Genomic DNA, 24293 nt, shown 5'->3' with positions numbered 1-24293 from the left:
TCAGCTCTCGGCTATGAGCATGTGTGTGTAGGGGGAAAGGTTGTGTGTACAGGCTCAGGGAACTTATATTTCTTCAGGAGGCCTCCTACAAGTACCACCAGCACTCCCTCTTGGCGATAGTTGCTTTGGGTGAGGTGAGGGCATAGGAGAAAAGAATGGAATGTTTCAGGGTGCCCAAATCGGTGGCTGAGCCTAGCATCTCCAGTGGAGACACATGTACGTGTCTGTCAGACTGAGCCACGTGCTCAGGCATCCACACAACCCTGCTTCGTGCAGATCGCTGATGCCTCTGTGGTGAGAAAAGTCAAGTGTAGGACACAGGCCCCTCTTGGTCCAGCCATCAGGGGGCACCAAGGCCAACTGTGGGACTGTCCTAGCAGGACAGAAGCAAGATGAGGAGACAATGGGAGGCCTGACCATGCACTCATTTACACAGGATATGGTGTCTGGCCTGTGTCATCGTTCTCCAGGAGCACACTTAGCTTTCCTGTGGCCTAAGATCTCTCAAACACAAGGGCAAATCGCTCATGAGTTTGCCACACCTGTACATTCAGGAAAGTCTCTCAGAGAACAGTGAAGCCTTCAGTTTGCTACAGGTAACCTGCCCACCACACACACATTCTCATGTCCTTTCCTTATCTGAATGTAGTTTCTCTCCTGCCTCTGTGTTTCTCTGTATCTGTGACTGTTTCTTTGTCCTTCATTGTCCAATATGGTCTTTCCCACTCTTAACAAATTCTTTCTGTGTTTCTCTTCTTCCTTCTCTATTTCTCTGGCTTCTGTTCCTTGGCATGTTTTGGTTTCATTCTCTTTCTGTATTTGTCTTTGTGGATTCAGGTTTTGCTTCTCATCTCTGCATTTCGGACACAGAGTTCTTCATTTTCCTACTCAGATTATTCTTTCTCTACAGAAGTACACTTCAGATTCTTGGATCCAGTCTCTATCTCTCTTGTCTCACATGGGCTTACTTCTGTAGCACACTCTGGTTAGTTTTGCATACATATTCTCATACACATTATTTCCTTATATTTTTGCTACTCAGCATTCTCACTCTCTCATGTACTTCCTTTCTCCTACTCTGGTTTTGTCAAGTCATCCGCTATTTCTTAGTCTGTTTCTCCTATGCATTACCTATACTGCTTTTCTCTTATCTCTCAAATCTGTCTCTCTATTTCTCTCACACACATACACACACATGCACACATAATGCTTCACTTTCCTTACTCTGGATACTCTCCCTCCCACCTTCCCTGCCTCTCTCTCTCTACTACTCTGTGTAACGGTCTCTCTTAGTTCTTAGATCTTCCTCTTTTGGTCTCTCAGAATCTGACTTATCTGTCTCCCCTACCCTGTTTCTGTTCTCCCTGTTCTCAGTTCTCTCTCTCTCATTCCCTCTCACACACATATACTCCTCCACACATACTCCCCAAATACACAACACTGAATAGTCTGCAAGATATGGGACTCAGTTTGCATTGCAACTCGCCTACTTACCCATAGAAAGAGATTTTGTGCCTGTGATTTGAGAGACTTCCATGGCTCTGGCAGATAATGGCCTCTTCCAGGAAAGCCATGAAAGCCAGCTTTTGGGTCACTGGTGGGACGACTGGGCAGGGAGTTTCCATCCCGAGCTCATCCTTTCCTTCTCTGGTTTATCCAGTGTCATTAAGCAGCCAACTCACTATGCTCATCAGTTTGACCAAGGGGCTATAACTTTTCCTCAGCGTGGTCACCAGCTCCTTGCCTCACTAAATAGTGTCATCCAGTGGTGGGGCTTTGCGTCACTTCTACTACGTCGTGGCACACACACTGTGTATGGTCGCTTCTGCTGGGAAGGGTCATGAGTGTTCTTCAATCTCATCACACATGAGAACCCATTCCGGAAACCACCAAACCAATTCAGGAATTACATCCTTTAGATCCTGTCCCTCTGTGGGCCCTATGGAGAGTTCAGTGCCTTCGGGTCCCTGCCTTAAACTCCAAGGCTGCTAGTTAGTTCACTGTCCCTCCCCAGGATCTGCACCCCATACCACCACCCCCCTGAGCACAGTTCCCACAGTTGTGCCTTCAGTCATCCTAGATGCAGGAAGGAATCTGCCACACCTTCACAAAAGGGGTGTGTGAGCCCCATGACTCATGGGTTTGACTCCTCGTGAGCAAGGATCATAACTAGAGGAGGTGAAGTGTGAGCCCTAGGCAATGTCTGTAGAGAGCAGCATAGCAGCATCACAATAAAATAGCGCAGATCAGCCCTGGGGAGCTCGAATATAAGCCCTGCGACTCAAGCAGTGCCAGCCACAGCAAGCACTCAACTGTGAAATGTGTATGTGTGTGGGTGCTCCTTGGGCCATCCCACTGCCTACTTTTAAGGGCCAGGAAGAGTGGGAGGGTGTTGTGTGTGTGTGTGTGGAGTTGTTACTGGACACCACAGGGCACAGCAGTCCCTCAGGACCCAAGTATTTCCGCAACACCCCACGCTGCTCCATCTTTCTCCCCACTGGGGACAGGAAGATGCAGGGAGGTGGGGGAAGAATCCAGTGTGGAGTGTGATGGTGCAGTGAGTGTGAGAGAAAACGTCTGATGGGGCGGGAGATGGGAGACAGCACAGGGCCAGACAGAGACTGCCTCATAAAAAAAGGTGGTCAGTGTTGGGGTTGAAACAGGGCCAAGGGTCGCCCCAAGAGCGTCAGTGTGCTTGGAGGCCCTGTTGCATGCTGGGATTTCTTTGTTTCGGAAGACATGAGAGTCTATGAGCCTTTGGAAAGAGGAGCAGGCTCGTAGGCACACCTTTATTGGGGGTGCGGAACATGGCCAGGCCATCTGAACCGTGGAGCAACGGCAAAGCAACTGCCAGTCTGCGTCCAGGCCAACGATGTGCATTCCCTGACAGGAGAGACCACTGTGCCCCAATCATTAGCCATCAAGTGCACCCCCAGAATGAGACACCTGCATCCCAACTAACAGCCAACCCACGCCCACGACCAAGTTTGATCCCAGGAATGCAAGGGTGGTTTAACATCCATAAATCAGTCAACATAATACACCATATCAACAAAAAGAAAAATAAAAATCATATGATCATATCAATAGATGCAGAGAAAGCATTCTATAAGGTCCAACACCCATTCTTGATAAAAACCCTCATCAAGACGGGAATGAACGAACTATACTCAATATAGTCAAGGCCATCTACCAAAAGCCAATGGCAAATATTATTCTCAATGGAGATAAACTAAAAAGCCTTTCCTCTAAAATCTGTTATAAGACAAGGCTGCCCTCTCTCACTACTCCTATTCAAAATAGTACTGGAAGTACTTGCCTTAGCTATTAGGCAAGAAGAAGATATCAAGGGCATCCAAGATAAGAAAGGATTAAGGCAAGCTCTCAATGTTTGCAGATGACATGATACTATATTTAGAAAACCATAAAGACTCTACCAAAAAGCTTCTAGAAACGATATATTTATATAGCAAAGTTATTAATTATTAATTAACACACGCATGTCAATGATGTTCTTATACACTAATAACGATAGAGAAGAAATGGGCATCAAAAAAACCAATCCCATTCCCATTAGTGACACACAGCTCAAATATCTTGGAGTCAACTAAACTAAAGAGGTGAAGGTCCTATACAAAGAAAACAACAAAAGAGAGGACACAAGGAAATGGAGACACATTCCCTGCTAATGGATTGGCAGAACTAATATCATTAAAATGGCAATGCTGCCCAAAGCTTTGTACAGATTCAGTGAAATGTCTCTAAAATAACCATGACATTCTTCAAATTCAAATTCTTCTGAAATTCACTTGGGACAATAAACAGCCGCAGTACCTAAATCAATCCTTGGGGGGAAATATGGGAGGCATTACTTTCCCTGATTTTAAATTGTATCATAAAGCAATAGTTATCAAAACGGCATGTATTGGAATAAAGACAGATCCTCAGATCAGTGGAGTAGACTTGAGATTTCAGAGAAAATTTCCCCAGCATACAATCAACTAATCTTTGATAAAGAGGCAAGAAATGCAAAATGGAGCAAGGAAAGCCTCTTCAGCAAGTGCTGTTGGCACAACTGGTTGGCCACTTGCAAAAAACCAAATTCAGACCCCCATCTAACACCATGCACAAAGGTCAAATCCAAATGGATTGAAGACCTTGATATCAGGCCTGAAACCATAAGATATGTAGAACAACGAACAACACGTAGATAAACCAGGCCATGGCATTGAGACTAAAGGCATCTTCGAGGAGGAGACAGCACTCTCCAAACAAGTGAAAGCAGAGATAAACAGATGGGACTATATTAAGCTGAGAAGCTTCTGCATCTCAAAGGAAATAGTGCCTAGGATACAAGAGCCACCCACTGAGTGGGAGAAACTATTCACCCAATACCCCTCAGATAAGGGGCTAATCTCCAAAATATACAAGGCACTAACAGAACTTTAGAAGAAAAAAAATCTAATTCCATCAAAAAATGGGGAGAAGAAAAGAACAGAGACTTCCTCAAAGAAGAAATACAAATGGCCAAAAGACACATGAAAAAATGCTCCACATCACTAATCATCAGGGAGATGAAATCAAAACAACAATGAGGTACCATCTCACACCACAGAGACTGGCACACATCACAAAGACCAAGAACAGTCAGTGCTGGCGAGGATGTGGAGAGAAAGGAACTCTCATTCACTGCTGGTGAGAATGCCATCTAGTCCAGCCTTTATGGTAAACAATATGGAGATTTCTCAAAAAATCTGGAAATTGGGGCTGGAATGGTGGCGCAGGGCATAAGGTGTCTGCCTTGCATGCACTAGCCTAGGACAGACTGCAGTTCAGTCCCCTGGCGTCCCAGATGGTAATCAAGCCAGGAGTGATTTCTGAGCACATAGCCAGGAGTAACCCCTGAGCGTCACCGGGTATGGCTGAAAAACAAAAACAGGAAAGAAAATAAAACCCTGGGCATTGAGCTTCATATGATCCAGCTATACCATTCCTAGGGATATACCCTAAGAACACAAAAATACAATTCAAAAATCACTTCCTCACACCTATATATACCTCAGTGCTATTTACAATAGCTGGACTCTGGAAAGAACCAAAATGCCCTTCAACAGATGAATGTCTAGAGAACCGGTGGTACAAATACACAATGGAATATTATATAGCCGTTAGGAGAGATGAAGTCATGAAATTTTCCTATACGTGGATGTACGTGGAATCTATTATGATGAGTGAAATAAGTCAGAGGGAGAGAGATAGACACAGAATAGTCTCATTTATCTATGCGTTTTAAGAAAAGTTAAGGACATTATGGTAATAATTCCCAGAGACAATAAAGAGGAGGGCCGGAAGGACCTGCTCACAAGATGAAGCTCACCACAAAGAGTAGTGGTGCAGTTAGGGAAAAAAAACTACACTAACAAATATAATGACAATCTTAATGAGTGAGAAAAGTAGAATGCCTGTCTCAAATACAGGTAGGGGTTGTGGGAGGAGGGAGATGGAGGCATTGGTGGTAGGAATGTTGCACTGGTGAAGGGGGTATTCTTTTTGTGACTGAAATCCAACTATAGTTATGTTTGTAATCACGCTGTTTAAATAAAGATATTTAAAAAAAGGAAAGGAGCCTCCCAGGTGTTCGTGCAGAGCCAATCGGTGGGCAGGAAGCCAGGCGAAGTCGTGTGAGCAGGCTCCAAGGGGCGGGGCCAGGAGCTTGTGGCTCCCCGGGAGGAACCCCTCGACTTCTCAGGTCGCTGCCATGCAGGCCCCGGATGGCAACCGTGGTGCGCACCCTGAGAGAGGTGGCCGTGGTAGATGCAGACGTCCCAGGCAGGCATGCACTGGTGGTGGGGCCACGTCTGCCTCCAATGTGGAGACGACGACCACTGGTAGTGCGGCCACTTCTGCCTCCAATGTGGCCGAGGGCGCAGTAGGCCACAGAGCGGGAGCCAGGCCCTGCACGAGCGGAAGCCGCCCTGTCGTAGAGGGCCACGGACTACAGGCCCAGCAGGCCTCGTCGGCCCAAGGGACAGGCAACCACGTCATGGAGTTGTATCCTGAAAGCCAGGGGTTGAAGCGGGCCTGCTGCGTTGAGGTGCAGGGCGGGGGGGGGGGGTCGCTGATTGGGTGGGGGGAGTCCTGGCCTGAGGAACTGGTGGGAAGGCACCGAGGGCTCAGAGGTGATGGGGCCTTGAGGACCCGAGGGAGGTGCGGCCCAAGAGATAGCAACAGACGAGGCAGGCCCAGAGGGGACCAGTGAATCGGCGCCCAGAGGCCATGCCTGCAGCCAACAGGGGGCCCTGGAATGGAGGCACGAGGGTGGGTGGGGTACAACAAGGGTCCGATATTCCTGGTGTGGGTTTCCACTGCCTGGTAGCTCTTTAACCTGGCCGCAGCATCATATATCTGCCATTCCTGCCCCACCTAAATTCTCAACTGGTGCAGCACTACTTGAGCATGATATCCCAGACCCACCGCGGGCCCGTTCACCTGGACTTTGTCATCTCCGGCTGTGACCTGCTTATGTAAGTGCCAGCTGCACAATGGCTGGCGGGGGCGCCCTGGTTGGGGGATGTCCTGGCCTAAGAAGCAAGTGTCCGGATCCACCTCGGTACCGAAGTTTCACTTCCCTCCCCTCCCCTTTCTTCCCCTCCCCTTCTCTCCCTTCATTCTCACTTGCAGAAAAGTGCACTACGCAGATGCTCACCTCCTGCGAGTCTCCGCTCCCGCCCTGTTCATGCTGGTGACCGACATAGTGCAGACCCTGCCGCATTTTGTCAGGCCCTCTCCAGGCAAAAGGGCTTAGCCGCCTCTCCTAGGATTGCTTCTTATGTCCCTGAAATCTTCTGGGGGTGTTCAGCCTTGCAGCCCGTGGTTCACTCTAATCCATATTTGATGTGGCCTTGAGACTTGGAGAGAAAATAAAGTTGAACTCAAGTCAGGGTCGCATCTCTGTGTGTTTTCTCACCGTGTTTCTGTCCCTCTCTCCCTCTTCTTTCCTCTCTTTCTTCTCCTCTTTCTCTCTCTCCCTCTTCCCCCCTTCTCTAGCTCTCCTTCTCTGTGTCTCTCACTTACTTTGGATTTCTACACATCTCTCTCCCCCATCCTGTCCCTGTTCTAGGTTCTCTCTCTCATTCTCTCTCACACACATATACCCCCTCCACAATACCACCCACAAATTCTCAACACTGAATAGTCTGCAAGGTATGGGACTCAGTTTGCATTGCAACTCGTCTACTTACTCACAAAGAGACATTCTGTGCCTATGATTTGAGAGACCTCCCTGGCTCTGGCAGATAATGGCCTTTTCCAGGAAAGCCATGGAATCCAACTTTCGGGTCACTGGCGGGACGCCTGGGCAGGGAGTTTCCATCCCGAGCTCATCCTTTCCTTCTCTGGCTTACCCAGTGTCAATAAGCAGCCAACTCACTATGCTCATCAGTTTGACCAAGGGGCTGTAACTTTTCCTCAGCGTGGTCACCAGCTCCTTGCCTCACTAAATAGTGTCATTCAGTGGTGGGGTTTTGCGTCACTTCTACTACGTCGTGGCACACACACTGTGTATGGTCGCTTCTGCTGGGAAGGGTCATGAGTGTTCTTCAATCTCATCACACTTGAGAACCCATTCCGGAAACCACCAAACCAATTCAGAAAGGACATCCTTAAGATCCTGTCCCTCTGTGGGCCCTATGGAGAGTTCAGTGCCTTCGGGTCCCTGCCTTAAACCCCAAGGCTGCTAGTTAGTTCACCTTCCCTCCCCATGCCACCACCACCTGAGCACCGTTCCCCCAGGTGTGCCTTCAGTCATCCCTGGCACAGCAAGGAATCTCCCACAGCCACACAGCCAGGGTCTTGTGAGCCCCATCACTCATGGGTTTGACTCCTCGTGAGCGCAGATGGTAACTGGAGGAGGTGGAGTGTGAGCCCCAGGCGATGGCCCCAGCAATCAGAAAGCAACGTAGCAGCATCACAATAAAAGAGCTCGTGTATAAGCCCTGCAACTCAAGCAGTGCCAGCCACAGTGAGCACTCAACCGAGAAATGTGTATGTGTGTGTGAGGGGGGGGGTTCACCTCGGGCCATCCCACTGCCTACATTGAATGGCCAGAAAGATTGGGAGAGTGCAGTGTGTGTGTGTGTGTGTGTGTGTGTGGTGTGTGGTGTGTGTGTGTGTGTGTGTGGTGTGTGAGATATGCCCCAAGTATCTTGAGCCATCCTGCTGCCTACAAAGAAGAGCCAGGAAGACTGGGAGGTTGCGGTGTGTGTGTGTCTGTGTGTGTGTGGTGTGTGTGTGTGTGTGTGTGTGTGTGGTGTGTAGAGTTGCTACTGGGCACCACAGGGCACAGCACTCCCTCAGGACCCAACAAGTATTTCTCGACACCCCACCCACGCCATCTTTCTCCTCAATGGGGACAGAAAGACACAAAGAGATAGGGGAAGAAGCCCGAGTGGAGTGTGATGGTGCACGTGAGTGTGAGAGAAAACGTCTGACGGGGGTGTGTGGATGTGGCAGGCAACACAGGGCTAGACAGGACTGCCTCAAAAAGGGGTGGTCATGACCTGGAGAGATAGCATGGAGGTAGGGCGTTTGCCTTGCCTACAGAAGGACTGTGGTTGGAATCCCGGCATCCTATATGGTCCCCCGAGCCTGCCAGGAGCAATGTCTGAGAGTAGAGCCAGGATCAACCCCTGAGCGCTGCCGGGTGTGAAACCCCCCAAAATGGGGTGACCGGTGTTGGGGCCGAAACTGGGCCAAGGGTCGCCCCAAGAGGGTCAGTGTGCTTGGGAGCCCTGTTGCATGCTGGGATTTCTTTGTTTGGGAAGCCATGATTGTCCATGAGTCTTTGGAAAGAGGGGCAGGCTCATGGGCACACCTTTATTAGTGGGGTGCACAACATGACCCAGGGCATCTGCAGCATGGGGCAATGGCAAAGCAACTATTCCCTGCCAGTCTGTGCCCCAAGCAACAGCCAACGGTGTGTGTACCCTGCCAGGAGAGACCGCTGTGCTCCCACCATTTGCCATCGAGTGCACCCCCCAGAAAGAGACACCTGTGTCCCAACTAACGGCCAACCCACACCCCTCGCTCCATACCAGAGACCCCTGGGTTCTAGGCCGTCAGAACCGTGGTGGTCCCAACCTGCTCCCCTATCTTGATAGAAGGCCGTGGGCTCGGCCACATTTGCAGTACAGAGGGATGCACGGCTGGCCCTCCTCTTGAGCACTGCAGGAGGAGGAATCCCTGTGAAAGGAACGCTCGCCATTGCCAGGGAGGCTGGTGGGAGAGCACACACACTATAGCACGGGCGCTTTGAGGGAGGGCCCTTGCTCAGGGCTGCTCTCCCGTGGTGGGACTGGAGCTGGTGGAGGCAGGACTGCAAGTGAAGGCAGAGGAAGGAGTCGCACAGGCGCAGTGGGGTAGCTGCCCAAGACACGCAGCTGTGCGAGAGGCGGTTGGTGGTGCAGCACACCGCAAGGGGCATCCTGGGTGTCCACGCAGAGCCAATCGGTGTGCGGGAAGCCAGGTGCTGGCAAGTAAACAGGCGCCAAGCGGCGGGGCCGGGAGCTTGTGACTCCCCCTAAGGAACCTCTCGCCTTCTCAGTTCGCTGCCATGCAGGCTCAGGAATGTAATCGTAGTGCGCATGTAGACGTCGGAGGATGCGTCTACTCGTGGTGGGGCTACGTTTGCCTCTGATGTGGCCAAGGGTGCAGTAGGCCACAGAGCTGGAGCCAGACCCTTTACGTGCTGAAGCCTCCCTGTCGTCGAGGACCACAGGCTACAGATGGGCAACGACGTTATGAAGTTGTATCCTGACAGCCAGGGTTTGAAGCAGGGCCTGCGTTGAGGTTCCTGGGAGGGCCTCGCTGGTTGGGGGGCTCTCCAGAGCTCTGGCCTGAGGATATGTTTGGGAGGTACTTGAGGGTCCAGAGGTGATGGGGCGTTGAGGGCCCAAGGGAGGTGCAGCCAGGGAGATAGCTAGAGAAGAGGCAGCACCCAGAGGGGGCCAGTTAATGGGTGCCCAGAGACCATGGCGCAGTCTTTTGGGGGTCCTGGAGTGGAGGCACGGGGGCACAGAAAGGGTCCGTGCTTGCTGGTTTGCCTTGCCTGGTAGCTCCTTAACTCGTCTGCAGCTCCTTGGGCCTGCCGTTCCTGCCCTACCTGAATTCCCAGCTGTAGCTCCACTACATGAGTTTGATCTTCCAAACCCACCACAGACCCGTGCACCTGGACTTTGTCACCTCTGGCAGTAACCTGCTTGTGTAAGTGCCAGCTGCACAGTGGCTATAGGGGCCGCTCTGGTTGGGATAGGGTTTGTCTTGGCCTGAGGAGCGAGTGTCTGCCGAAGCTTCACTTCCCTCCTCTCCTCTCCCCTTCTCTCCTTTTGTTCTCCCTTGCAGACAAATGCACTGTGCCGATGCTTACCTCCTGCGAGTTACCACCTCCACCCTATTTAATCAGCTGACCAACTTAGTGCAGACCATGCAGCAATTACCTCCTGCCCAAGTCAGCCCCCTCCTGGCAAAAGGGCTTAGCTGCCTCTCCCAAGAATTGCCTCCTAAGCCCCTGATATCTACTGGCAGGTGGTGTTCAACCTTGCAGCCCCTAGTTCATTTAACCCCATGTTTTTGTGCCCTTGGAGACAAAATAAAGTCGAACTCATGTTCAGAGTGTTTCTCTCGCCATGTCTCTGTCTCTCTCCATCTCCCTCTCCTTTTCCTCTATTCCTTCTCCTTCCTCTCTCTCCCTCTTCCTCCCCTCCTCTCACTCTCCTATGCGTCTCTCATTTTTTTCTGGATTCTACAGCTCTCTTCGCATCATATGGGAGTTGCCATGAGCAGGCAGGTCTAAAGAGGTAATCCCATTGATTTCCTTTGGGTCTGGACACTACACTCACTCCTTATACCCCTTGGAAAGCAGATTCCCTTGAACCTGTCCAGTAGAGTGATTGTTGAGGGACTCAGCACCATCGTGGGGACAGCTCTCACGGCCTATCACCACATTCAGCTCTTCTCCCTGTGTCCCAGAAACAGTCCTGTGATTCTCAGACTCTCTGGAGGCCTGCTGGTCTTTCGGGGTCTGGAAGTAGATTAAGGCCAAAGGGAAGGAATTACTTTATTTTTGTTTTATTTTATTTTATTTTATTTTGGGGGGGGTTGGGGGGTCACACTAACTAATCACAAGAGTGCCCCCCAAGCTGTGGACAGGAGGAGAGATCACTAGCCCAACCAAGTACAGCTTCTAACTGGTGGTTCTGAGGATGGCAGGAGGCCATGGCTGAACCAGCAGAACTGGAAGTAGCTGGAGGAAGGTTTCTTGGTCTCTCTGAAGCTCATTCCTTCACTCCCAGAGGCACCTGACTACCCAATCCTCAGGCCACGGAGAGCACACCCTGTGCTATGGGGAGTCTGGGGGTGGTAGAGTGCAGAAACAGTGCCAGCACACATAAAATTTCCCTTATATTTCCCACCCCAGCATCGCACTACTGTGCCTACCCTCTCTCCATTGGGCCCCAGGAGCCCACCTGCCACCACCACTTCTCTTTGATCAAAAACAAGGACTCCTGGGAATGCACATGATTCCTTGCTAAGTCTGGAGTGCTGGATCAGGTCTTGAAAACCATGTTTTAATATTCTTTTGAAACATGGCCAGTAACTGCCCCTGGTGTGAGGTGGAGGTGGGGAGGACAATCTCCTGAAGCACAGGGATTACTGAAGGGCTAGTCTGTAATCTGCCATGAGAAGAGCCTAGCTGTGTCTCCAGGAGCTTGTGGAACAAGATTCACAAGAGGTGGCCCTGATAACTAGGCAATCAGGAAGCCTGACATGTTGGCCAGAGTTATTTCCAGGCCTCAACCCTTAATCCTGGCTGGGCTGTACAAAAGTTAGTGCTTTTACAGAAATGTACCCAGCCATAGACTCCAGAAAAAATTACCTTGGGAAAAAAAATGGAGTCTAAACTTAAAAAACTTTATTCCTTCGGAGGGAGGCAAACATCTAAACCAAAGGCCAAGGGAGTCTTTGGCTGAGAGCCCAAACACAAGGCATTGAATTTGGGTTGCTGCTTTGGACCTGCCTACTCATGGCACCTCCCATCTGGCCCGAAGAGAGGTATTAGAAATCCAGAGCAAGTGAGAGACACAGAGAGGGAGAGCTAGAGAAGGAGGGGAGAAAGAGAGAGGGAGGAGAAGGAAGAGAGGAAAAGGAGAGGAAGAGGGAGAGAGACAGACACAGAGAGAAACAAACTGATGCGACCCTGAACATGAGTTAGACTTTATTTTGTCTCCAAGACTGAAGGTCACATCAAATATGGGGTTAGATGAAGCAGGGGCTGCAAGGCTGAACACCACCCCCAGAAGATATCAGGGCCATAGGAAGCAATCCTGGGGATATACGGCTAAGCCCCTTTGCCAAGAGGGGGACTGACTCCAGCAGGAAATTCTAAGTGCTGCATGGTCTGTACCAAGTCGGTCAGCTGATTGAGCAAGGTGGCGGCTGAGACTCACAGGAGGTCAGCGTCTGCACAGTGCATTTGTCTGCAAGAGAGAACGAATGGGGAGGAGGGAAGCGAAGCTTCGGCACCGAGGTGGATCCAGACACTCAATCCTCAGGCAAGTCACTACCCCCAACCAGGGCACCCCCACCAGCCATTGTGCAGCTGGCACTTACACAAGAAGTTCACTCAGGAGATGCCAAAGTCCAGGTGCACGAGCCCATGGTGGGTCTGGAAGATCAAGCTCAAGTAGCGCAGCACCATCTGGGAATTCAGGTAGGGCAGGAATGGCAGGACAGGGTGCTACAGCCAGGTTAAGGAACTACTACGCAGGGGAAATCCACGCCAGCAAGCTTGGACCCTCGCTGTGCCTCCAGTGCCTCCACTCCAGGGCCCACAGGTGGCTGTGGCCATGGCCTCTAGGTGCCAATTCACTGCCCCCTCTGGGCGCTGACTAGTCTGCAGCCATTGCCCATAACCACAACTCGCTTGGGCCCTCAATTGCCCCACCGCCTCATTCAGGCTGTCCAAAATAATTTCCTTAGGCCTGGGCTCTAGGGAGCCCCCCCAACCCCCACCGTCGATACCCCTAGGTCCCTCCATGCAGGCCCCGCTTCAGCCCCCAGCTGCCAGAATACAACACCAAGGTATGGTGGCCCATCACTTCGGCTGACGAGACCTGCTGGGCCTGCAGTATGTGGCCTATCACGACTGGGAGGCTTCCGTGCCTGCAGGGTCTGGCTCCGGCTCCATGGCCTACGCCACCCTCAATAACCTCCAAGCTCATAAAAGACAGACGTAGCCCCACCACGAGTGGAGGCCTCCTATGATGTCTGTGTCTACTTTTTGTGGGGTGCGCACCACACCTGAGCCTGCATGGCAGCGAACTGAGAAGGCGAGAGGTTCCTTAGGGGGAGTCACAAGCTCCCGGCCCCGCCGCTTGGCGCCTGTTTACTTGCCAGCACCTGGCTTCCCGCACACCGATTGGCTCTGCGTGGACACCCAGGATGCCCCTTGCGGTGTGCTGCACCACCAACCGCCTCTCGCACAGCTGCGTGTCTTGGGCAGCTACCCCACTGCGCCTGTGCGACTCCTTCCTCTGCCTTCACTTGCAGTCCTGCCTCCACCAGCTCCAGTCCCACCACGGGAGAGCAGCCCTGAGCAAGGGCCCTCCCTCAAAGCGCCCGTGCTATAGTGTGTGTGCTCTCCCACCAGCCTCCCTGGCAATGGCGAGCGTTCCTTTCACAGGGATTCCTCCTCCTGCAGTGCTCAAGAGGAGGGCCAGCCGTGCATCCCTCTGTACTGCAAATGTGGCCGAGCCCACGGCCTTCTATCAAGATAGGGGAGCAGGTTGGGACCACCACGGTTCTGACGGCCTAGAACCCAGGGGTCTCTGGTATGGAGCGAGGGGTGTGGGTTGGCCGTTAGTTGGGACACAGGTGTCTCTTTCTGGGGGGTGCACTCGATGGCAAATGGTGGGAGCACAGCGGTCTCTCCTGGCAGGGTACACACACCGTTGGCTGTTGCTTGGGGCACAGACTGGCAGGGAATAGTTGCTTTGCCATTGCCCCATGCTGCAGATGCCCTGGGTCATGTTGTGCACCCCACTAATAAAGGTGTGCCCATGAGCCTGCCCCTCTTTCCAAAGACTCATGGACAATCATGGCTTCCCAAACAAAGAAATCCCAGCATGCAACAGGGCTCCCAAGCACACTGACCCTCTTGGGGCGACCCTTGGCCCAGTTTCGGCCCCAACACCGGTCACCCCATTTTGGGGGGGTTCACACCCGGCAGCGCTCAGGGGTTGATCCTGGCTCTACTCTCAGACATTGCTCCTGGCAGGCTCGGGGGACCATATAGGATGCCAGGATTCCAACCACAGTCCTTCTGTAGGCAAGGCAAACGCCCTACCTCCATGCTATCTCTCCAGGTCATGACCACCCCTTTTTGAGGCAGTCCTGTCTAGCCCTGTGTTGCCTGCCACATCCACACACCCCCGTCAGACGTTTTCTCTCACACTCACGTGCACCATCACACTCCACTCGGGCTTCTTCCCCTATCTCTTTGTGTCTTTCTGTCCCCATTGAGGAGAAAGATGGCGTGGGTGGGGTGTCGAGAAATACTTGTTGGGTCCTGAGGGAGTGCTGTGCCCTGTGGTGCCCAGTAGCAACTCTACACACCACACACACACACACACACACACACACACACACACACACACAGACACACACACACCGCAACCTCCCAGTCTTCCTGGCTCTTCTTTGTAGGCAGCAGGATGGCTCAAGATACTTGGGGCATATCTCACACACCACACACACACACACACACCACACACCACACACACACACACACACACACACACTGCACTCTCCCAATCTTTCTGGCCATTCAATGTAGGCAGTGGGATGGCCCGAGGTGAACCCCCCCCCTCACACACACATACACATTTCTCGGTTGAGTGCTCACTGTGGCTGGCACTGCTTGAGTTGCAGGGCTTATACACGAGCTCTTTTATTGTGATGCTGCTACGTTGCTTTCTGATTGCTGGGGCCATCGCCTGGGGCTCACACTCCACCTCCTCCAGTTACCATCTGCGCTCACGAGGAGTCAAACCCATGAGTGATGGGGCTCACAAGACCCTGGCTGTGTGGCTGTGGGAGATTCCTTGCTGTGCCAGGGATGACTGAAGGCACACCTGGGGGAACGGTGCTCAGGTGGTGGTGGCATGGGGAGGGAAGGTGAACTAACTAGCAGCCTTGGGGTTTAAGGCAGGGACCCGAAGGCACTGAACTCTCCATAGGGCCCACAGAGGGACAGGATCTTAAGGATGTCCTTTCTGAATTGGTTTGGTGGTTTCCGGAATGGGTTCTCAAGTGTGATGAGATTGAAGAACACTCATGACCCTTCCCAGCAGAAGCGACCATACACAGTGTGTGTGCCACGACGTAGTAGAAGTGACGCAAAACCCCACCACTGAATGACACTATTTAGTGAGGCAAGGAGCTGGTGACCACGCTGAGGAAAAGTTACAGCCCCTTGGTCAAACTGATGAGCATAGTGAGTTGGCTGCTTATTGACACTGGGTAAGCCAGAGAAGGAAAGGATGAGCTCGGGATGGAAACTCCCTGCCCAGGCGTCCCGCCAGTGACCCGAAAGTTGGATTCCATGGCTTTCCTGGAAAAGGCCATTATCTGCCAGAGCCAGGGAGGTCTCTCAAATCATAGGCACAGAATGTCTCTTTGTGAGTAAGTAGACGAGTTGCAATGCAAACTGAGTCCCATACCTTGCAGACTATTCAGTGTTGAGAATTTGTGGGTGGTATTGTGGAGGGGGTATATGTGTGTGAGAGAGAATGAGAGAGAGAACCTAGAACAGGGACAGGATGGGGGAGAGAGATGTGTAGAAATCCAAAGTAAGTGAGAGACACAGAGAAGGAGAGCTAGAGAAGGGGGGAAGAGGGAGAGAGAGAAAGAGGAGAAGAAAGAGAGGAAAGAAGAGGGAGAGAGGGACAGAAACACGGTGAGAAAACACACAGAGATGCGACCCTGACTTGAGTTCAACTTTATTTTCTCTCCAAGTCTCAAGGCCACATCAAATATGGATTAGAGTGAACCACGGGCTGCAAGGCTGAACACCCCCAGAAGATTTCAGGGACATAAGAAGCAATCCTAGGAGAGGCGGCTAAGCCCTTTTGCCTGGAGAGGGCCTGACAAAATGCGGCAGGGTCTGCACTATGTCGGTCACCAGCATGAACAGGGCGGGAGCGGAGACTCGCAGGAGGTGAGCATCTGCGTAGTGCACTTTTCTGCAAGTGAGAATGAAGGGAGAGAAGGGGAGGGGAAGAAAGGGGAGGGGAGGGAAGTGAAACTTCGGTACCGAGGTGGATCCGGACACTTGCTTCTTAGGCCAGGACATCCCCCAACCAGGGCGCCCCCGCCAGCCATTGTGCAGCTGGCACTTACATAAGCAGGTCACAGCCGGAGATGACAAAGTCCAGGTGAACGGGCCCGCGGTGGGTCTGGGATATCATGCTCAAGTAGTGCTGCACCAGTTGAGAATTTAGGTGGGGCAGGAATGGCAGATATATGATGCTGCGGCCAGGTTAAAGAGCTACCAGGCAGTGGAAACCCACACCAGGAATATCGGACCCTTGTTGTACCCCACCCACCCTCGTGCCTCCATTCCAGGGCCCCCTGTTGGCTGCAGGCATGGCCTCTGGGCGCCGATTCACTGGTCCCCTCTGGGCCTGCCTCGTCTGTTGCTATCTCTTGGGCCGCACCTCCCTCGGGTCCTCAAGGCCCCATCACCTCTGAGCCCTCGGTGCCTTCCCACCAGTTCCTCAGGCCAGGACTCCCCCCACCCAATCAGCGACCCCCCCCCCCCGCCCTGCACCTCAACGCAGCAGGCCCGCTTCAACCCCTGGCTTTCAGGATACAACTCCATGACGTGGTTGCCTGTCCCTTGGGCCGACGAGGCCTGCTGGGCCTGTAGTCCGTGGCCCTCTACGACAGGGCGGCTTCCGCTCGTGCAGGGCCTGGCTCCCGCTCTGTGGCCTACTGCGCCCTCGGCCACATTGGAGGCAGAAGTGGCCGCACTACCAGTGGTCGTCGTCTCCACATTGGAGGCAGACGTGGCCCCACCACCAGTGCATGCCTGCCTGGGACGTCTGCATCTACCACGGCCACCTCTCTCAGGGTGCGCACCACGGTTGCCATCCGGGGCCTGCATGGCAGCGACCTGAGAAGTCGAGGGGTTCCTCCCGGGGAGCCACAAGCTCCTGGCCCCGCCCCTTGGAGCCTGCTCACACGACTTCGCCTGGCTTCCTGCCCACCGATTGGCTCTGCACGAACACCTGGGAGGCTCCTTTCCTTTTTTTAAATATCTTTATTTAAACAGCGTGATTACAAACATAACTATAGTTGGATTTCAGTCACAAAAAGAATACCCCCTTCACCAGTGCAACATTCCTACCACCAATGCCTCCATCTCCCTCCTCCCACAACCCCTACCTGTATTTGAGACAGGCATTCTACTTTTCTCACTCATTAAGATTGTCATTATATTTGTTAGTGTAGTTTTTTTTCCCTAACTGCACCACTACTCTTTGTGGTGAGCTTCATCTTGTGAGCAGGTCCTTCCGGCCCTCCTCTTTATTGTCTCTGGGAATTATTACCATAATGTCCTTAACTTTTCTTAAAACGCATAGATAAATGAGACTATTCTGTGTCTATCTCTCTCCCTCTGACTTATTTCACTCATCATAATAGATTCCACGTACATCCACGTATAGGAAAATTTCATGACTTCATCTCTCCTAACGGCTATATAATATTCCATTGTGTATTTGTACCACCGGTTCTCTAGACATTCATCTGTTGAAGGGCATTTTGGTTCTTTCCAGAGTCCAGCTATTGTAAATAGCACTGAGGTATATATAGGTGTGAGGAAGTGATTTTTGAATTGTATTTTTGTGTTCTTAGGGTATATCCCTAGGAATGGTATAGCTGGATCATATGAAGCTCAATGCCCAGGGTTTTATTTTCTTTCCTGTTTTTGTTTTTCAGCCATACCCGGTGACGCTCAGGGGTTACTCCTGGCTATGTGCTCAGAAATCACTCCTGGCTTGATTACCATCTGGGACGCCAGGGGACTGAACTGCAGTCTGTCCTAGGCTAGTGCATGCAAGGCAGACACCTTATGCCCTGCGCCACCATTCCAGCCCCAATTTCCAGATTTTTTGAGAAATCTCCATATTGTTTACCATAAAGGCTGGACTAGATGGCATTCTCACCAGCAGTGAATGAGAGTTCCTTTCTCTCCACATCCTCGCCAGCACTGACTGTTCTTGGTCTTTGTGATGTGTGCCAGTCTCTGTGGTGTGAGATGGTACCTCATTGTTGTTTTGATTTCATCTCCCTGATGATTAGTGATGTGGAGCATTTTTTCATGTGTCTTTTGGCCATTTGTATTTCTTCTTTGAGGAAGTCTCTGTTCTTTTCTTCTCCCCATTTTTTGATGGAATTAGATTTTTTTTCTTCTAAAGTTCTGTTAGTGCCTTGTATATTTTGGAGATTAGCCCCTTATCTGAGGGGTATTGGGTGAATAGTTTCTCCCACTCAGTGGGTGGCTCTTGTATCCTAGGCACTATTTCCTTTGAGATGCAGAAGCTTCTCAGCTTAATATAGTCCCATCTGTTTATCTCTGCTTTCACTTGTTTGGAGAGTGCTGTCTCCTCCTCGAAGATGCCTTTAGTCTCAATGCCATGGCCTGGTTTATCTACGTGTTGTTCGTTGTTCTACATATCTTATGGTTTCAGGCCTGATATCAAGGTCTTCAATCCATTTGGATTTGACCTTTGTGCATGGTGTTAGATGGGGGTCTGAATTTGGTTTTTTGCAAGTGGCCAACCAGTTGTGCCAACAGCACTTGCTGAAGAGGCTTTCCTTGCTCCATTTTGCATTTCTTGCCTCTTTATCAAAGATTAGTTGATTGTATGCTGGGGAAATTTTCTCTGAAATCTCAAGTCTACTCCACTGATCTGAGGATCTGTCTTTATTCCAATACATGCCGTTTTGATAACTATTGCTTTATGATACAATTTAAAATCAGGGAAAGTAATGCCTCCCATATTTCCCCCCAAGGATTGATTTAGGTACTGCGGCTGTTTATTGTCCCAAGTGAATTTCAGAAGAATTTGAATTTGAAGAATGTCATGGTTATTTTAGAGACATTTCACTGAATCTGTACAAAGCTTTGGGCAGCATTGCCATTTTAATGATATTAGTTCTGCCAATCCATTAGCAGGGAATGTGTCTCCATTTCCTTGTGTCCTCTCTTTTGTTGTTTTCTTTGTATAGGACCTTCACCTCTTTAGTTTAGTTGACTCCAAGATATTTGAGCTGTGTGTCACTAATGGGAATGGGATTGGTTTTTTTGATGCCCATTTCTTCTCTATCGTTATTAGTGTATAAGAACATCATTGACATGCGTGTGTTAATTAATAATTAATAACTTTGCTATATAAATATATCGTTTCTAGAAGCTTTTTGGTAGAGTCTTTATGGTTTTCTAAATATAGTATCATGTCATCTGCAAACATTGAGAGCTTGCCTTAATCCTTTCTTATCTTGGATGCCCTTGATATCTTCTTCTTGCCTAATAGCTAAGGCAAGTACTTCCAGTACTATTTTGAATAGGAGTAGTGAGAGAGGGCAGCCTTGTCTTATAACAGATTTTAGAGGAAAGGCTTTTTAGTTTATCTCCATTGAGAATAATATTTGCCATTGGCTTTTGGTAGATGGCCTTGACTATATTGAGTATAGTTCGTTCATTCCCGTCTTGATGAGGGTTTTTATCAAGAATGGGTGTTGGACCTTATAGAATGCTTTCTCTGCATCTATTGATATGATCATATGATTTTTATTTTTCTTTTTGTTGATATGGTGTATTATGTTGACTGATTTATGGATGTTAAACCACCCTTGCATTCCTGGGATCAAACTTGGTCGTGGGCGTGGGTTGGCTGTTAGTTGGGATGCAGGTGTCTCATTCTGGGGGTGCACTTGATGGCTAATGATTGGGGCACAGTGGTCTCTCCTGTCAGGGAATGCACATCGTTGGCCTGGACGCAGACTGGCAGTTGCTTTGCCGTTGCTCCACGGTTCAGATGGCCTGGCCATGTTCCGCACCCCCAATAAAGGTGTGCCTACGAGCCTGCTCCTCTTTCCAAAGGCTCATAGACTCTCATGTCTTCCGAAACAAAGAAATCCCAGCATGCAACAGGGCCTCCAAGCACACTGACGCTCTTGGGGCGACCCTTGGCCCTGTTTCAACCCCAACACTGACCACCTTTTTTTATGAGGCAGTCTCTGTCTGGCCCTGTGCTGTCTCCCATCTCCCGCCCCATCAGACGTTTTCTCTCACACTCACTGCACCATCACACTCCACACTGGATTCTTCCCCCACCTCCCTGCATCTTCCTGTCCCCAGTGGGGAGAAAGATGGAGCAGCGTGGGGTGTCGCGGAAATACTTGGGTCCTGAGGGACTGCTGTGCCCTGTGGTGTCCAGTAACAACTCCACACACACACACACAACACCCTCCCACTCTTCCTGGCCCTTAAAAGTAGGCAGTGGGATGGCCCAAGGAGCACCCACACACATACACATTTCACAGTTGAGTGCTTGCTGTGGCTGGCACTGCTTGAGTCGCAGGGCTTATATTCGAGCTCCCCAGGGCTGATCTGCGCTATTTTATTGTGATGCTGCTATGCTGCTCTCTACAGACATTGCCTAGGGCTCACACTTCACCTCCTCTAGTTATGATCCTTGCTCACGAGGAGTCAAACCCATGAGTCATGGGGCTCACACACCCCTTTTGTGAAGGTGTGGCAGATTCCTTCCTGCATCTAGGATGACTGAAGGCACAACTGTGGGAACTGTGCTCAGGGGGGTGGTGGTATGGGGTGCAGATCCTGGGGAGGGACAGTGAACTAACTAGCAGCCTTGGAGTTTAAGGCAGGGACCCGAAGGCACTGAACTCTCCATAGGGCCCACAGAGGGACAGGATCTAAAGGATGTAATTCCTGAATTGGTTTGGTGGTTTCCGGAATGGGTTCTCATGTGTGATGAGATTGAAGAACACTCATGACCCTTCCCAGCAGAAGCGACCATACACAGTGTGTGTGCCACGACGTAGTAGAAGTGACGCAAAGCCCCACCACTGGATGACACTATTTAGTGAGGCAAGGAGCTGGTGACCACGCTGAGGAAAAGTTATAGCCCCTTGGTCAAACTGATGAGCATAGTGAGTTGGCTGCTTAATGACACTGGATAAACCAGAGAAGGAAAGGATGAGCTCGGGATGGAAACTCCCTGCCCAGTCGTCCCACCAGTGACCCAAAAGCTGGCTTTCATGGCTTTCCTGGAAGAGGCCATTATCTGCCAGAGCCATGGAAGTCTCTCAAATCACAGGCACAAAATCTCTTTCTATGGGTAAGTAGGCGAGTTGCAATGTAAACTGAGTCCCATATCTTGCAGACTATTCAGTGTTGTGTATTTGGGGAGTATGTGTGGAGGAGTATATGTGTGTGAGAGGGAATGAGAGAGAGAGAACTGAGAACAGGGAGAACAGAAACAGGGTAGGGGAGACAGATAAGTCAGATTCTGAGAGACCAAAAGAGGAAGATCCACTAAGAGAAACCAATACACACAGCAGCAGAAAGCTAGTCAGGGAAAGTAGAATCAATAAAAACCAGAGTAGGGAAAACGAAGCACTTTGTGTACAGGTGTATGTGTGTGTGAGAGAGAGAGGGGGGAGGAGAGAATGAGAGAGAGGGTCAAAGTCAGATAAATAACTTCTACCAGGTGAAAGGGAATACTGTGTTTAAGTGTGTTTGTATCAGAAAGATGCAGGAAAGCAGAGGCACTCAGCTTGACATACACACAGTTATAGAGGTCAAGTGAGAAAGAAACTAGAATACATAAAAGAAAGAATTGTTTGTCTATGCTTATATGCATGTAAGAGAGTGGAAGTAATCACTTGGACGTTGAATGATCATGTGTGTTTTGTGAGAGTGATTATATTAAGAAATGGCAATGATTGCTTTTAGGTGGGTGACAGAGAGATATCACAGTGGCAAAGTGAAAGGTTGTGTGTGTGTGTGTGTAACCATAATGGGCAAGATATAGTTTTTGGTGGGTGGAGACAAGAGACAGAGACAAACATAAACAGGTTAAGCAAAGGGTAGGTCAGTTAGAGTAAGAAACTGGAAGAGAGAAAGCATGAAACCAGACTAGACACAGAGAAGTACCGAGCTACACAGAGAAAGAGGTAGATGGGGTCAGAGAAATATTACCATAAGGCTCTTGCCATACATGTGGCTGACTTATGATTTCCTTACAGGCATCCAATCCCACTGGGAATGAACCTTCAGTACATTACCAGGAATCAGCACTGAACTAGGCTAGATGTGCCCCCCACAAACAAAAGCAATACAACAAACAACAAAACTAACAGAGACAGGGTTAGAAAGACAAAGAGAAACCTGAATATGCAAAGACAGTGACCTTAGTAGAAGGACAGAGGGAGAGAGACAACAGAGACTGAGACAAAATAGAGACACAAGCAGAGAATAGAAACACATATGGCTAAAAGGGAGGATATGGGAGAGAGAGGAAAGTAGGCAAAAAGGATATAAGAGAGAAACCGGATTAGGCAAAGTGAAGAATCATGTGTGAAAGAGACAAAGACAGAGGCAGAGAGACAAATAAACTAAAGTAGACAAAAGGAAAGATTGTGGGGGCAGAGGAAAAAAATATAGGCAAAAGAGTAGGAGAAATAGTAAAAATAGGAGAGAGAGAGAGAGAGAGAGAGAGAGAGAGAGAGAGAGAGAGAGAGAGAGAGAGAGAGAGAGAGAAACCAGAGTAGGGAAAAGAAAAGGCAATATAGAAAGTGATAGAGAGAGACCACTCCACATGCCAGGATTTCTGGGTGTTTGACTGGTATGTGAGGGGCTCTGGGCAGGACAGCTAGCCACAGGTCCCCTGGGCTGAACTCCTAGTCCAGGGGGCCAAGATCCCCCCAAACCTGGTGGGTCTTCAGGGCCACGCCTGGCTAATCGGGCCCTGGGGGGAGGCGGGGGAGAAATCCCGCCCTTTGCATCCCAAAACTGCAGAGGCACGGCTGGGCTCAGACCACTCCACATGCCAGGATTTCTGGGTGTTTGACTGGTATGTGGGGGGCTCTGGGCAGGACAGCTAGCCACAGGTCCCCTGGGCTGAACTCCTAGTCCAGGGGGCCAAGATCCCCCCAAACCTGGTGGGTCTTCAGGGCCACGCCTGGCTAATCGGGCCCTGGGGGGAGGCGGGGGAGAAATCCCGCCCTTTGCATCCCAAAACTGCAGAGGCACGGCTGGGCTCAGACCACTCCACATGCCAGGATTTCTGGGTGTTTGACTGGTATGTGGGGGGCTCTGGGCAGGACAGCTAGCCACAGGTCCCCTGGGCTGAACTCCTAGTCCAGGGGGCCAAGATCCCCCCAAACCTGGTGGGTCTTCAGGGCCACGCCTGGTTAATCGGGCCCTGGGGGGAGGCGGGGGAGAAATCCCGCCCTTTGCATCCCAAAACTGCAGAACTGCAGAATATACTTCATATATTAAGTGTATTCCTACTGTTATGTTACTTTTTTCGTATCCAGAATCTTTATTATGTATCGTGCCCTTTCCCACATCCCTACAAAGCTCTTTTTTATTCCTTTACTCTCTATCCCCCCCAAACATCTCTAATCTACATTACTCTTTGTAATCAGTAGTGTACAAGCGTTATCACAGACCAAAGCCGTGCATTGTGTGTAACAACCCCAAACTGTTTCAAGATACATAAAATGGACACGTATTTCTTTAGAATATTTTGGGTTTTTTTCTCTGACAGCTATAATTCTTACTAAATGTTGTCTTATATAGTGACGATTCTAACCGCTTTTCTTCTTCTCTTTTTGAGCTGTTTAACAAGGAATCTTAGAGAAAGAGTCCCCCAGATTAATGCTTATGATTGAACCATAATTGTTCTTATCACCCCCTTATGGGCCAAGAACACCACGTGGCATTGCTCCTTTTTTGCATAGGCACATTAAAATGGGAAAATACTATACATATAAATAAGATCCTATCTAATAGAGATTGGTACAGACTAATCTTATAGTGCAAAGGGACCTTACACCCTGAACATTGACATAACGACCTGGCACAGACCTCAGAAGAAAGGACATTCCCCTGAACCAGGGAAGCCATCCACAAAACATCC

The sequence above is a fragment of the Suncus etruscus genome, chromosome X (genome assembly GCF_024139225.1).
Source record: "Suncus etruscus isolate mSunEtr1 chromosome X, mSunEtr1.pri.cur, whole genome shotgun sequence".
Lineage (NCBI taxonomy): Eukaryota > Metazoa > Chordata > Mammalia > Eulipotyphla > Soricidae > Suncus > Suncus etruscus.
Note: the sequence above shows the minus strand (reverse complement) of the source record.